Here is a 15,268-nt window from a genome sequence, read left to right as displayed (position 1 = left end):
ACAGCCAAGGCTACACAGAGAAACCCAAACCTGGGAAGAGACGGCTCAGTGGGTAAAGCACATTCCTAGAACCCAGGAGGAAAACCAGCCACAGTGGCCTGCCTCTGGATCCTGCCTCTGCAGCCTCAGCCCTACGGTGAGACGGGACAGACAGTTCAGCAGCGGGAAGTCTGTGGGCCAGCCTGCAGCAGTGTGTAGAACAATATGAACATCAACTGTCTAAAAAAAAAAAAAAAACAGCAAGGTGGAAGGGTCATCCCTGGTCTCCACGGTGTGCCAGGGCAACATTCGCACCTGCATTCAGACATACACTGAACATATAAATAAAAATAAATTCAAAATGGTGCCTCACTAATATGTGCAACTTTTGTATGTTTTTACGTGTCTATTAAAATAAAAGTAAAAAATTAGAATAGTTCATCAGGTCATTTTCCATCCACGTGTGTTTCCAGTCCTTTCCTGTCCTCTCTCCTTGTTGTTCCCAGCCTCACTGACTGTTCCTTCGGGACATTTTTGTTGGTCCTTCTAAGCTCCCCTGACATTCGTTATCTATCTATCTATCTATCTATCTATCTATCTATCTATCTATCTATCTATCTATCTATCTATCTATCTATCTATTTATGGGACAACATCTCCCTGGAGCCCAGGCTATCCACGAAGTCTGTGTAGCAGAGGATGGTCTTGAACTTGTGACCTTACCTCCTGAGTTCTAGGGTTACATGCCTGTCTTACCATATCTAGTTTCATAGGATGCTTGGGACAGAATGCAGGGCTTCATGCCTGCTACTCAAGCGTTTTGCCAACTGAGCACCCTCCCCAGCCCTCTCTGCACTGACTTCTCAGTACCGAGTGCCCAGAGCGCCTCCACGCCCCCCCACTACCCCCCCCAGCCCCCACCGCCGCCGCCGCCGCCGCCGCCGCCGCCGCTGCCATTCATTCCTTTGATGACCTCGTCAGTCTTGGCTTGAAATGTCATGATCTGCCAATGAAGTTCCATCTTGTCTCCCCGTCTCCTCCCTGGGTGAACACTGCTTCTCAGTGTTGTGTCTAACTGGCATCTCAAACCAACATGCTCCCACCCGAGTCCCCGGGCCCGCCCCTCTTGATCTTCCTCTGCAGGCCTTCTCATCCCAGCAATAGGCAACTCCATCCTTGCTTCGTTGGAGCTGGAAGCTCAAAGTCACCATGGACACCTCTGTGGTCCTCACATCTCACATCTGGACGTGCTGGCTTCTTTCTGCAGAGTATATATCCACACAGGAACCTCCTCTCACCACCTCTCCAGCCTCTCCTCTCCTCCCAGACACCTTCAGCTCTCCCCTGGGCCCTCATAGCAGCATCCACTGGGCCCCCACCCCTCTCCCCTTGTCCTTCAGTCTATCATTTCCCGCCTGTCACTCAGCAGCAGCTCAAAGAAGTGTCTTAGATTAGGACTCTGCAGGAGCCAAAGGCCAAAGTTAGCCAAGCCCTTGAACGCAAGCAGTTCCTTTGAGGTACTTCCTGGCTGTGTGCTGGAGAGGTACAAAGAATGGAGCCGACACAAGGCATGTTTAAGTGAGGTACCATGTGGGCAGCTGGAGCCTGAGTTCCCCACGGGGGCCACCTGAGAGATGCTGAGAACGAGCCTCCCACTGTCAAATGCAAAAGGCAAGGAGATGTCTGGGCCGTCCTCCCCTATCCTAACTCCACACTGGTTGAGCATGACATTTCCAGGGACTCTAAGTCCCTCGCCTGCCCCATGCTCACAGTCTCTCCCACTTCTGTGATGTCCTGCCTAAACACAAAGGGCTGAGCGACCACAGATCAAAGCCCCTGAAACCACAACCCCCCAAAACCTTCTTCTCTTCAAGTTGTCCTCTCAAGTACACAAAGTGGTCAGAGGGACACAAAGTGTAACCAGCCCACCAGCCTCGACTTCTTGGGATCTCTCTTTAAATGTTACCATTTCAGTAAGGCCTGCTTGGTGAAAAGAACATGACGCCTCCCAATAAGGACAATCTAAACACTTTAGTGAGGTACTATTTACAGTTGGGGAGATGGCTGAGTGGGTAAAGCACTTGCTATGCAAGCACGGAGTTTTGAGTTCGAATCCTCACGACCTACATAAAGCTTAGTGTAGCAGCATGTATCTGCATTCTGAGTGTCCCTAGGCAAGGTGGAAGGTGGAGACAGGAGAATCCCTGGAAGCTAGAGGGCCACCTAGGCCGAGAACAAAGCAGTGAATAACAGAGAGACAATGTCTCAAACAAGACTCAAAGCAGAGACCAAGACATGAGACTGTCCATTGACCTCTACACACATGCCAGCACTTACACACATGAACATGAACACACAGATATTATCACACATACATCACATGCACACACACATACAATACAAAAAATACTATTTAAAGGACAAGGAGTATTTGTAAAGGCACAGGGCAACCAGAGAGATGAGAGCCCTCTGCTCCAGCCACAGTTGCCACCTCTAGATGGTAAGAGTGAAGAAAGATGCGGCCCCAGCCCCAGCCCCGTGGAAAAGCCGCCTGCCGAGCTGAGGCCTTTGGAGAAGGGATGAGAGATGCTGACCTCACTGTCTTCTGCCCTCCAGTCTCCCAAGTGTGCTTTCCAACAGCCACAGCCAAGGAGAAGCCAGAAGGCAAGGAAGCAAGAAGCCAGAGGGGAAGGAAGCCCCTTTACCCTGTTTGCGCTGTCAGCCTCCAGGCACGAGGCAGGAAGCAAGGGCGAGTGGTGGATGATCCCCGCCACACGCCGAAATAGTAATACACACAAGCATTCCTGTCCACCTTCCCGCTTCATCTTTACCCTGAGCAGACAGCATGATGGCGCCTACGGTTCTTCTGTTTAATTCCCATCTTGACTCACAAGGTGTCAGCGTTGCAAGGTTGGGGATATTTTTGTTTGTTGGTCTTGTTTTTACTCACTACTATATCCTAAAAGAGTACTCTGAACTTAGCATATGCACAACTAAGATTTTCTTCTTTTTTAAATATATATTTATTTAGTTTAAAATTTACGTGTATGCCTGCAGGCCTATGTGCATTTATGTGCACCACATTCATGCGGGTGCCTGGAGAAGCCAGAAGATATTAGATCCTATGGAATTAGAGCTACAGGTGGTTGTAAGCTGATATGTGGGTACTGGGAACTGAACTTTGGTTCTTTCTACAAGCGGCATGTGCTCTTTACTGCTGAATCATATCTCCAGCCCCTTAATGTTGGGGAATATTAGTTGAAGATGCATTACATTTGTTTATGCGGTGGAATATTTGTTTAATGATGCAAAGATGTGTTGCATTCTTTCATGTTGCATTTGCTTAACTCTATGAAGCCTTGTTACTTCCTTGTTACTTGTACTTTGCCTGTCTAAAATACCTAATTGGTTTAGTAAAGAGCTGAATGGCCAATGGCTAGGTAGGAGAGAGAAATCTGGGGCTGCCAGGCAGAGAGAATAAATAGGAGGGGAAATCTAGACTTGAGAGTGAAGGGGAAGGAACAAGAAAAGGAGGGAAGGAGGACACCAGGGGCCAGCCACACAGCCACACAGCCACACAGAATAAGAAGGAAAGAAAGATATTTAGAATAGCTAGGTGGTGGTGGCACACACCTTTAATCCCAGCACTCAGGAGGCAGAGCCAGGTGGAACTCTGTGAGTTCGAGGCCAGCCTGGTCTGCAGAGTGAGATCCAGGACAGGCTCCAAAGCTACACAGAGAAACCCTGTCTCAAAAACAACAACAACAACAAAAAGATATTTAGAATAAAGAAAGGTAAAAGGCTCAGAGGCAAAATATAGTTAAAGAGAAAACAGGATAGTTTAAGTTAGAAAAGCTGGCTAGAAACAAGTCAAGCCAAGGCCCCACATTCATAAGTAAGAATAAGTCTCTGTGTATTTATTTGGGAGCTGGGTGGCAGGCCCCCAAAGAGTGAAAACAAAAACAAAAACAAAAAACCCTACACCTTAACATTTCCACTGGGGAATGGGGACTGGCTCGGTGGCTATGAGTGTACCCCATTCTTACACAGAATCTGAGTTTGCTTCCCAGAACCTCTGTCAGGGGGCTCTCAGCTACCTGTCACTCCAGCTCTGGGACATCCGGTGCTATCTTCTGGCCTCTGTGGGAACCTGCACACATGTGACATACACAGAAACACATAAATGAAAATAAATCTCAAAGAGGTTTTCTTTTTCTTTTCAGTACTAGGGATGGAACCCAGGGCCTTTCATATAGTACCCAAGCACTCTGCCATCTGCTGGGGAAGCCACCACCACCATTATCACCACCACCACCATCATCACCACCACCACCATCATCATCACCACCACCATCATTATCACCACCACCATCATCATCACCACCACCATCATCATCACCACCACCATTATCACCACCACCATCATCATCACCACCACCATCATTATCATCATCATCACCACCATCAACACCACCACCATCATTACTATCACCACCACCATTATCATCATCATCACATTCATCACCACTCCCATCACTACCATCTTCATCATCATCATCACAGTCACTATTTTGTGATGCTGGGATGGTACCTAGAACCTTGCATGTGCAAGCACTCAACCATTGAGCTACATCCAGCTGAGATTTCTTGAGTAAAGTTACTACTCAGCTGTGGTAAGCACAAGAATCCTCCTAAATATCCACAGACCCTCAACGGGTATCCCAATACAGGTAAGGCTGTGTGGTACAGAACAATCAAGTTTCCAAACGGAATTAAGGTTGATCCATTGACCTTAGGGTAGGGAGGTTAGGCTGGATTATCTGTGGATGCAGTGTAATGACAGGAGCTCAGAAGAGAGAGCCAGAGAGATTTAAGGATGCTGGGCCGTTGGCTTTGAGGCTGGAGCAAGAAACCACAAGCCAAGAATGCAGGCTGCTGCCTCCAGAAGCTAGAAATAAAAGAAAGGCTGTGACCCTAGGGTCACTAGGAGAGAGCACAGCTCATAATCCCACGAGTCCCGTTTCACTCTGGCCTCTAGAGCAGGACAAAAATTATTGCATCTCAAATTTAACACTGTTTTGTGCCACAGGGCTTATGGCGGTCTGTCAGAGGCAACACATGAAAGCCATATACAGGCTTTTGCAAAAGCAGGTTCTGTTTTTGCGTGGGGTGGGTAGGTGGGTGGGTTTGTACAGGTGCCACAGTGTACATATAGAAGTCAGAGGACAACTTGCAGGGGTTGGCGCTCTTCTCTGACTAGATGGGTCCCGGGGGTTGAACTCTGGTCGTCAGGATTAGCTGCAAGCACCTTTACCTGCTGAGCCCTCTCACAGCCCGCTACAGCCGTTCCAGATCCCCGTTTCCTGAGTAAGTGGGCCTTTTCTCTTCTGGCTTTACATTTGTTGTTTGATTTTGGGTCCTACTGTGTAGCTCAGACTGGTCTTAAACTCCCTCTGTGGTCTAACCTAGCCTCAGACTCCCTCTGTAGCCCAGGCTAGCCTCAAATTCCCTCTGTAGCCCAAGCTAACCTTAAACTTGTGCTCCTGCAGCCTCACCCCACTGAATTCTGGGACACAGGTGTGCCCCACCATGCCCAGCCAAATGAGACTATGAAATGCTCTGTCCCCATGTGCGGTAGGTGTACGGACCGAATGAGCGGGCCGTTCATGTCATCCAGATGGCTCAGATCCTAGCCTCCAGCAGGGTCTCTTCTAGGCCACTGGCCCTGTGCCTGCCTGGCTGATGCAGACACTAAATACACCTGATGAGTGAACACTCCCCCAGCAACTTCTAATTCATAAACAAAATTTTGTCTCTCCTGTTTATAGGACATCAGGGACTCCCTCCCCCATTTTTGACTTTTATAAATAAAACTGAGAACTTATGTATATAGGGATTTTTTTTAATTAGTCCTCTACCATTGGGTGCCCAGCCTCCGCTGGTAGATCTACAACATAAACCCCACACCTACGGCTCCAGGAACATCAAAGAGGAAGGGAAAACACCAGAGGACTGGGGCGCTGCTGTGAGACGGCGTCTTCTTCTAGACAGGACAGGGACCGGGGCGCTGCTGTGACAGTGTCTTCTAGACAGGACAGGGACCAGGGTGCTGCTGTGACACAGCGTCTTCTTCTAGACAGGACAGGGACCAGGGCGCTGCTGTGACACAGTGTCTTCTTCTAGACAGGACAGGGACCAGGGCGCTGCTGTGACACAGTGTCTTCTAGACAGGACAGGGACCAGGGTGCTGCTGTGACACAGTGTCTTCTAGACAGGACAGGGACCAGGGCGCTGCTGTGACACATTGTCTTCTTCTAGACAGGACAGGGAAGCTGTACTTACAGAATCTCAGCAATATGGCTGCCCAGACAAGACCTACATAATGGCAGCCCCTCAGCATGCTGATGGGGAAGGAGAAAGGTCACAGGCTGCACTCTTAAGTGAGGAGCTACTCAAGATCCATGGCTGCTGAGAGAGGGAGTCCGTTTTCTCTAAGGATGAGCCCACAAGTGGTCAGCCCTAAACTCAGGAACGGACTCAGTAGTTTGTGTGTATATATGTAACAATAATGATTAACGAAGAGGTCATGTGGGCTGGAGAGATGGCTCAGTGGTCAAGAGCACTGGTTGTTCTTCCAGAGGACCTAGGTTCGATTCCCAGCACCTACATTTTGCCTCACAATTGCCTGTAATTCCAGTCCCAGGGGAATTCACCACTCTCTTCTGGCCTCCATGGACGCTGCACACAGGTGATACACATCCACACATGCAGACAGAACATGGTGGCACATGAAATAAAATAAAAAGAGGTCATCATTTTGAGTGGTGGGAAGGACATGGGAGAAACTAGAGGAGGAGTAAGAGGATGGAAATGTAGATACAAAAACCATATATGAAATCCTAAAAAAAAAAAAAAAACCCAACTAAATAATAACAACAACAACAATAAATAGGAATTGTCTTATATTTCTTCAAAATGGACCAGGCAGGCTGCAAGGCTCTGGCAGCTTCTCAATGCCGAGCTGGTCAGCTGACGACAGCTGGCCCCGCCTCATGGTAGCGAGCACATTGCCTGGAGGGGAGATGGGGCTGGAAGGTGAGAGTGAAGGCAACTTAGACCTTAGCCCAGGAGAGGCTGTGTCTGGAGGTGGCTTAATGAATTCCCTCCTTGGGCTTGGCTTTCCACGTGGTCCCTCCAGCAGGACATGGGAACTAGGGGAGGCCCACGGGAGTGGGGGGGGGCAGCAGAGTGAGGTGTCGCTCGAAACTTCTCCCTGATGTAAGATTAGTGCCAAGGCTAGTTCAGCGGCTCGGCTCGGGGTGGTGCCCATCAGGATGAGCTATCCAAACCACCCTCCTTCTGGTCCCCATCCAGCAGCCCTGCACCCCAGGAAGCCGCACAACCTGTACATGGAGGTGGGGGCTTTCCCTGGTGTCGAGGGCAGTGGGAGAGCCAGGGGGACAGGGGCCATAGGCAAGCCTTCTGCAAAGCCCGACCACTCTAGAGGTGCCTGCCTGTGCCCGCTCCTCCCCGATCACAGCGGGTACCACTGAAACACCGCAGGACTCGAGTTTGCAAGGCAGAGGAGGGAGAGGGCTTGTGAAGAGAAGCCAGCAAGAGAACAAAGGAGGCTTTGCCTGAGAAGAGAGGGAGGCACCTTCCACTGAGGCCTCAGGGCCCGGGGAAGTGAGTCACTGGGCCTCCGGCTTGGACCCACCTCTGGGGGCTCCGTGGGATTGAAAATGCAGCCCAGCTGGCCAGGCACAGACCCTGGGGTGCGGCAGGGGTTGTCTTTGGAGTTGGTTGGGTGGGGTTTTCCCCAGCTCTCCCCGCCGCCCCCAGGACCTGGTGTGCGTCCAGCCTGGGGGCCTTGGCGACGGTTTTGTGCCTCATTAGGCACAGCCAGGCGGGGCCCCATGCCACTACTGAAGCCGCAGCCACCCGGGGGCTATGGGCGTGGTCCCCTCTACCAACCCTCAGCAGGGACCTGGGCTGCATAGCCCTCTGCAGAGCCACACTGCCCCCCTGCCAGAGCGAGGCACCCATGCCACCTGAAGGTGGCGCCCTCCTCTGTTCCAAGCTGCCCCCTTCCTGTCCGGTCCCCGCCCCCTCCCCCGACCCTGGGGATGGGAACTTGGAGATCTCGCTGCACGCCCCAGCTTCTTGCACAATCTTCTCCCAATTATTCTCTGTATAGTGTGTGGTAACAGGGCGAGCATTCCAGGACCTTGTACTTACTCGTACAAATCTGCCTCCTGTTTGTCTGCAGGGCCAGGCGTGTCTCCTTGGGCCCGGGGAAATGGGGGGTGTGTTCGCGTCCAAGAGGGCGTGGCCCGCGTCCGCCGCGGGGGCAGCCGCCCAGCCCTGCGCCCAGCCCAGTCCTTGCAGCCTATTTCGTCCCAAACCACAGCCACTTCGGGAGCCCTGGACCCCGTCCAGGGCCCAGATGAGGAAGCCCTGGTGACATCCTGGACACAGGCTTCGACCTACATGGCCCGTGTCCTCTCCTGTGAGCAGGATCGGCATCCTCGGAAGCCTCAGCCTGGAGTGCAGGTCTTTGCCCGTGCAGGCTCTGACTTTGTCCTGGAGTTTTTGTCCTGGTTTGTGACTTTTGTTTTGGTTTGGCATGTTTTCCTTAGTGGAGTGGAGGTCTCACTCTGTAGCCCAAGCTGGTCTGAAACTCACTATGTAGCCCAGGCTGGCCTCAAACTCATGGCAACCCTGACTCGTCCTTCCAAGTGCAAGGATGTCAGGTGTGAACTACCACTCCGGCCAGGCTTGTAATTTTTGTTTAAGGTGGGTCCTAGGAGTCAGCCCCCCATGACCAACTATTATTCTTCAGCCATGGCTTTGGGTCAGGAAGTGTACCCCACAGCGCCAGGGATCACAAAGCTGCCAGACCTGGCTGTCCTGATGGAAATAAAGACAACATTCTAAAATGGAGCCCATCTGGAGTCCCTCTCCTTGTGTGTTACTGCCCCCCCCCCCCCCCCGCCAGCCTGTGAGATTGTTCATTCACACACACATGCGATCTGGGGTCATACACCTGTGTTTGGTGACACGATGAATTTATAAACTCTAATATGGTTTCTCTTCTGCATAATCTGACAGCACCTCTGATAAAGGATGGAACGTGAATAACCCATGTGGATAAACAGATGTCTTGGCCTCATGGGCTATCATTTCTCGTGTACCTGTCTGCAGTGGCTGGCCTTTCCCTGACAGTTTCAGACTTGGCTCCCCTTAGCTGCTTGACCTCGGCGGCTGCAGGCCTGTGGTGAGCTTGACTTCCAAGGCTGCGGGCCTGTGGTGAGCCTGACCTCCGAGGCTGCGGGCCTGTGGTGAGGCATACATGATAGAGCAGAGTTGCTCCCCAATCAACAACTAGTGAGCAGAGGTGTGTGTGTGTGGGGGGGGGGGGGGGGTCCAGGAACAAGACATGGCGTTCAAAGTCACGTCTACAGGGACCTATTACCTCTAAGCCCCACCTGTCCATCTAGGAGTCCACCGGTGGGCTGACCTGTCGATCAAGTTGGAGCTCTGGTGATTGTGTTTTTGGAGCACGGTGCTATCGGTCTTTGACACGCGAACCTTCTGGGGAGACTTCCTATCCAAACCATAACAGAAGTTATGAAGGTCTGTGTTGGAGCAGAGACCCTTCTGGTAACTCATGCCCAACACCACCTTTTCAAGTTATGGTTGAACGGGCTAGCCCTCGAACAGCGTAAATTCTAGCACATCCTTCCTCTGGGGCAAGGGCTGGAGACAGGCACACTGGAGACAGGCCTGTGTTTTCGGTAGATAAACAGTGACTGATGGACAGCCACACCTGGACTCACATCCCAAGAGTATCCCCTTCTTAGGAGTGAGGCTCTGAGGTTTGGGGGATCCCACTGTGGATCAGACTGGTGACCCCGTTTGCTCAGCTTTGAGGCTTGTGGGAAAAGAGCCAGTCTGCAGGGCTCCCACCTCTAAGGGTTAGTTTAGGATGAAGGTAGCCGAGGCAGGGACATAAAACGGGGAGGTTCTCATCACAGCAAGAAAGGCATGATGGCCGGGGTGCTTGAGTCCCTTCTTCTCACATCGAGGTGCACCAGGGGACAGAGGGAGTTTGGCTGCAAGCAAGAGTTTGCCTATAACCACCACGCTCCACCATGCCCTCTCCAGTGACCCTCTTCTTCCAGCTAGCCCCCCACACCTCCTAAAAGTTTCACAGCCTCCCCAAATATCATCACCAGGTGGGAACCAAGCATTCAGACACATGAGCCTGTGGGAGTCATTTCACATCCAAATCATACATTAGGAGACACCCGGGCTGCACTGGGTTCGAGTCTCACTTTTGCTGAAAGCTCACAGGGTCCTGAGGGTGATGACTGAGCCACCAAATTGTAAGATCCTGAGGGGGGGGTGCCCAGTCAGCTCTCTTTCTTTGGGCTTGTGTCCCTTTTGGGCCACCACCAAAAATGCTGATGCTTCCTAGAGAACAGCAGTACCAACCTTGCTCCTGGCAGGAAGCGACCCTGAGATGTCAACAACACCTTTATCTTTGTCTTGGTCCACTCAGGGCATCTCCTTAGTGCTCCTGAGATCAGCCGAGTCACCATAGTGCATTGTCAGGATGTCCTTCTAGCAAAAAGGGATTCCGGCGGAAGCGTTTTTCTAGGCCTCTCAGCCCCGGCTGGTGAGTTTAACAATTTTAATCTAAATGCAGCCGATACTGTAGAGTTTTCTGTGAATAGGTGCCCTTGACTCTCTCCCTCAGATCCAGGTGAAGTTATGAAATACAGCAGGGAAATTGTCTTGGGGTTCCCATTGGACGTTAAAGCTTTATCTTTGAAGGTTTCCTTGGATACTAACAACAAGCCTGCGCTGGCTAGTGAGAAACCTTTCGTCCGTAAAGGCAGAGCTGCCTTTGATGAACAGACATTAAAACCATTCCTCACCAGGAGCGGTGGCACACATCTATAATCCCAGCACTTAGGGGGCTAAGGAGGGAAGAGGCTAAAGAGTTTGAGGCTAACCTGGGCTACTGAGTGAGAGACCCTATCTCAAGGGGAAAAACAACTTTCTTTTCTTTATTTTTTTAAGATATATATATCTTAAAAAGATTATATATATATATATATATATTCTATATTTTTTTCAAGACAGGGTTTCTCTGTGTAGCTTTGCGCCTTTCCTGGATCTTGCTCTGTAGACCAGGCTGGCCTCGAACTCAAAAAGATCCGCCTGGCTCTGCCTCCCAAGTGCTGGGATTAAAGGCGTGCACCACCACCGCCCCGGCTGGTTTTTATATTTTAATGTAGACCAGGCTGGCTTCGAACTCGGAGATCTGCCTGCCTTTACTCCCTGAGCACTGAGACTAAAGGCGTGGGCAGCTACACTGAGATCATCCTTCTGCTGTTAACAATTGCTACAATTCTTTCTCGCCCCCACCCCTCTCTCTAAGCAAGTCTGGCCTAGAACTTGATAGACAAGGCTGGCCGGAACTCACAAAGATCTGCCTGCCTCTGCCTCTGGGTGCTGGGATTAAAGGTGTGTGCCATCATACCTGGCCCTTTTTAACGACTACTTTTAAAGACATCCTTTTGCAGATAACTTGCGGCAGTGGACAGTTTCAGCTTTGACCCTGTGTAGTAACTCAGACCTCTCAATGTCACTGAGCCTCTGCCCATGCTCAGAGGGGAGTAGGGGACAAGCCCTCTCTACTAGGAACCACTTGCTTTGCAGGTTGAGGGGCAGAAAGAAAGGTTGCCATGTCCTTGTCACGCGGGGCACAAGACTGGTGTGATTATTTTCATTGTCAACTTGACACAGTCTGGAATCATGTGGGAAGGGAATCTCAATGAGGAATATTCTAGATTGGGTTGTCCCGCGGCCATGCCTATGAAAGACTTTCTTAATTAGGTTAATTGAAGTGGGGAGACCCATCTTCTATGTGTCGGGAGGCACTATTTCTAGGGCTGGGCCCTGGTCTGAAGGAAAAAGGCGTGAGCTGAGTGGCCATGCAGGCATTCATTGATATCTTCGCGATTATGGGTTTATCTCCCCTCCCCCACACCTAAGTTCTGGCTGCCTTGGCTTCCCCACCATAATGGGCTGTAATCTTGAACTGAGAGCCAAATAAATGGTTTCTCTACTAAGTCACATTTGTCAAGAGTGTTTTATCATCGCAACAGGAAAGGACACTTGTGACAGTTGGTATCATGTGGCAGCTGGAGCCGTGTAGCCAAAGGCTTTGCCCATGTCAGGGTCCAGACCTGTAGCCAACTCCCCCCCCCCCCCCCCCAGCCATCAGTTGGACCTCTGGCTCTGGTCAGAACCCTGCATTATTTGGTTCCCAGTGTCCTGATAATCCTCCGATGAGGATTAGTGGATAAAAATGAAATAAAAAGGAGGAGAAACCTGGGCTGTGGTGGTGGCGCACGCCTTTAATCCCAGCACTCGGGAGGCAGAGGCAAGCAGATCTCTGTGAGTTCAAGGCCAGCCTGGTCTACAGAGTGAGTTCCAGAACAGACTCCAAAGCTACACAGAGAAATCCTGTCTCGAAAAAACAAAAACAAAAACAAAAGAAAACAAAAAAAAGGTAAGGGAGAAGCAGGCAGAGGGGAGAGTCTGGGCTGAACGTGGCTGGCAGACTAAACCAAGAGAGGAGAGAGGGGAGGGAGAGGAGAGAGGAACCGCTGACCAAGAGACTGCTGTAGTCAAAATGGCTGAGTTACTTAGGGATCAGGGTTGGGGGAAGGGAAGTGGAAGCCCCGCCCCTGGGGGGAGAGGTTTAGGGTAGGGGCGGGGTGAGGAGTGCTGGAGCAGCCACAGGTACTGAGGGAGACTTGTCTGGGGTCTCTTCCCTCTTGTGTGGCCTGGAGTATCCTTCGGGGCCACTACAACTGTTTACCTGTCTCCAGAGTAAGGAGTGTGATGAGTTGAGACATCTCCAAAGAACACAGGGAAGGACAAAGGCTCTGTGGAGGGCCAAGTTCCAGTCTTTTCTTGATTGGGGGGGGGGGAGCTTAGTGGGGTCTGGATCCTTGGTTCTCAAAGGCTTGTTCTCAGTCCTTTTGGCCTGGCTCACACGTGCTATTACTTTACTCATCAGCTTCAAGGAGGAAGGACTGATTTGGGCTCCCAGTGGGCACGGTCCAGTCCATCATGGCCAGAAAGGCACGGCAGCGGGGCAGTGGCAGTGGCCCATGTGGCTAGGACCATGTCCTTAAAGTTTTCTGGCCTTCCCAAACCGCAGCCAGTGGGATCAAGCATTCGAATGTTTGTGGGAGACCCTTCACATTCACACCCTAACAGTCCCCGTACCGAGACCAGGCCTGGGATCCACTCACAGTAACATCTGCCAGCAGGACACACACTGGGTGTTGGCAGACTACAAAGCTTCCATGGGCCTGACTCTCACCCGGATCCTCAGGTCAGGAATCCCGGCATTTGAACACGGAATCTGTATTCAAGGTTCTGCGGAACCCGAGTCTTCTAACAGCTGCCTCGGAGTGCTGAAAACATGCATTGCGGTTGTCACTTACAAAATACCCTTTTTTGTTTCTAGGGAACACAATCAATAGCTTTTAAGAAAAATCCCACACTTTCCAAAAGATATCATTAATGTTGTGAAGTGGCTTTGAGCTCATGAACGGGACAGGGGCGGGGCCACCTTCGGCAGCTTTCCCTGGCACTAGACTGGCAGGGGTCTGGGAGGCAGCGCTGTCCCAGCTCTCTCTGTCCATTTGCTTATGAAGAATGATTAGTTCTGCCGGGCGGTGGTGGCGCACGCCTTTAATCCCAGCACTCGGGAGGCAGAGGCAGGCGGATCTTTGTGAGTTCGAGGCCAGCCTGGGCTACCAAGTGAGTTCCAGGAAAGGCGCAAAGCTACACAGAGAAACCCTGTCTCGAAAAACCAAAAAAAAAAAAAAAAAAAAAAAAAAAAAAAGAATGATTAGTTCTGAAGTTTACAGAGCGGTAAAAATAGTGCTGGTATTTCATGGAAAGATGTAAGACGTCCGCTTTGTGCTTTAAGGAAAGGGTGCATGTTGATCATCAGGAAGATGAATTTTTTCCTTTCCTTTTTTTTTTTTTTTTTTTTGGTTTTTCAAGACAGAGGTTTTTTATATAACAGCTCTGGCTATCCTGGAACTCATTCCGTAGACCAGGCTAGATTCACCTGCCTCTGCTTCCCGAATGCTGAGATTAAAGGTGTGCACCACCACCGCCTGGCAGGAAGATGATTATGACAAGATCACCATGGGAGCACAGTACTTCCCTGCAAATTCAGAAACTCTTCAATTGTAAAACTGATGTGTTATTTTGTTTGAGGAGGGAGGAAGGAGGTAGGATTGAACCTAGGGCCTGGGGCACACCCAGCCCTCTTTTACCTTTAAGACAGGGTCTTACTAAGTTGCCTGGGTTGGCCTTGAACTTGGAATCCTCCTGCCCTAGGCTCCCAAGTAGCTAGAGTTACAGGCCTGTGTAAAATTACACTTCTTGACTAGGTAGCAGAGGGTGGTCTTGAACTCCTGATCTTCCTGCCTCCACCTTCCAACTGCTGGGATTTCAGGAATGCCCACCATGCCCTGCCGTGCAAGGCTTCTTGCACAAAAGGAGTGTCTGAAAGTACTAGAGAATCTCTACCCGTTAGGACCCACACCAGCTATTATGCCAGGGAAAAAATCCGTAAACACAGCATTAGGTGTTTCCACAAGACTTCCTTGCAACAAATACAACCCGTTTCCTCCTCTCAGAGGCCTGCCTGATGCCAAAATGCAGATGTGCCAGCTGTAGGCATGTTGCTAAGCAGAGAAGCCTAACAAGTTTGTCCAGCAAATTAGCCTGTATGCTGGGATGGCGTCTCTGCGGCCTCAGACTGAAGGTGCTGGCCTGTACTCCCAAGCTCCAAGGCAGATGGAGGCTGGTGGCCCTGGGCAAGCACATAAAATGGGTCCTCGTGGGTTTGACCATACAGGGATTTGAGTAAAAATTTAAAAAGCTCATTAAAATTAGAGGCCTGTGTGACATGTTCAGACTCTTTCCCTGGGAAGGGACATAATGGAATCCAGTTTGCATGCTGGTTGCTTAGCCTCTGCCCCTTGGCTGGCCTGAGACATTCTGTGTCACCTTCTCCTACCATTGTGTGTCGGGGTTTAAAGAGAACGAGCTGGACGTAGCAAAAAGCTGCCGTCTTAGGATTTGGGGCTCTCAGGCGAGTCTGGAGTACACAGTGAGTTCTAGGCCAGCCCGGATACACAGTAAGTTCTCCTAAGTAAAAAAAAGATGGGGCGGAGGAGGA

At 50.7% G+C, this 15,268-nt stretch overlaps 1 long non-coding RNA gene across 1 annotated transcript; it reads right to left on the bottom strand.

Annotated features, from left to right (window-relative positions):
• Positions 1-916: 916 nt before the first annotated feature.
• On the bottom strand, positions 917-8,274 carry LOC143272022 (uncharacterized). The gene is made up of 3 exons (XR_013049397.1): positions 8,218-8,274; positions 4,077-4,129; positions 917-1,240 (listed from the first exon to the last, which is right to left on the bottom strand). It is a non-coding gene; the product is annotated as an uncharacterized LOC143272022 (long non-coding RNA).
• Positions 8,275-15,268: the final 6,994 nt, after the last annotated feature.

The sequence above is a fragment of the Peromyscus maniculatus genome, chromosome 1 (assembly GCF_049852395.1).
Source record: "Peromyscus maniculatus bairdii isolate BWxNUB_F1_BW_parent chromosome 1, HU_Pman_BW_mat_3.1, whole genome shotgun sequence".
Taxonomy (NCBI): Eukaryota; Metazoa; Chordata; class Mammalia; order Rodentia; family Cricetidae; genus Peromyscus; species Peromyscus maniculatus.
The sequence above is the reverse complement of the archived record's forward strand: the minus strand, read 5'-3'. Positions and strand labels throughout refer to the sequence as shown.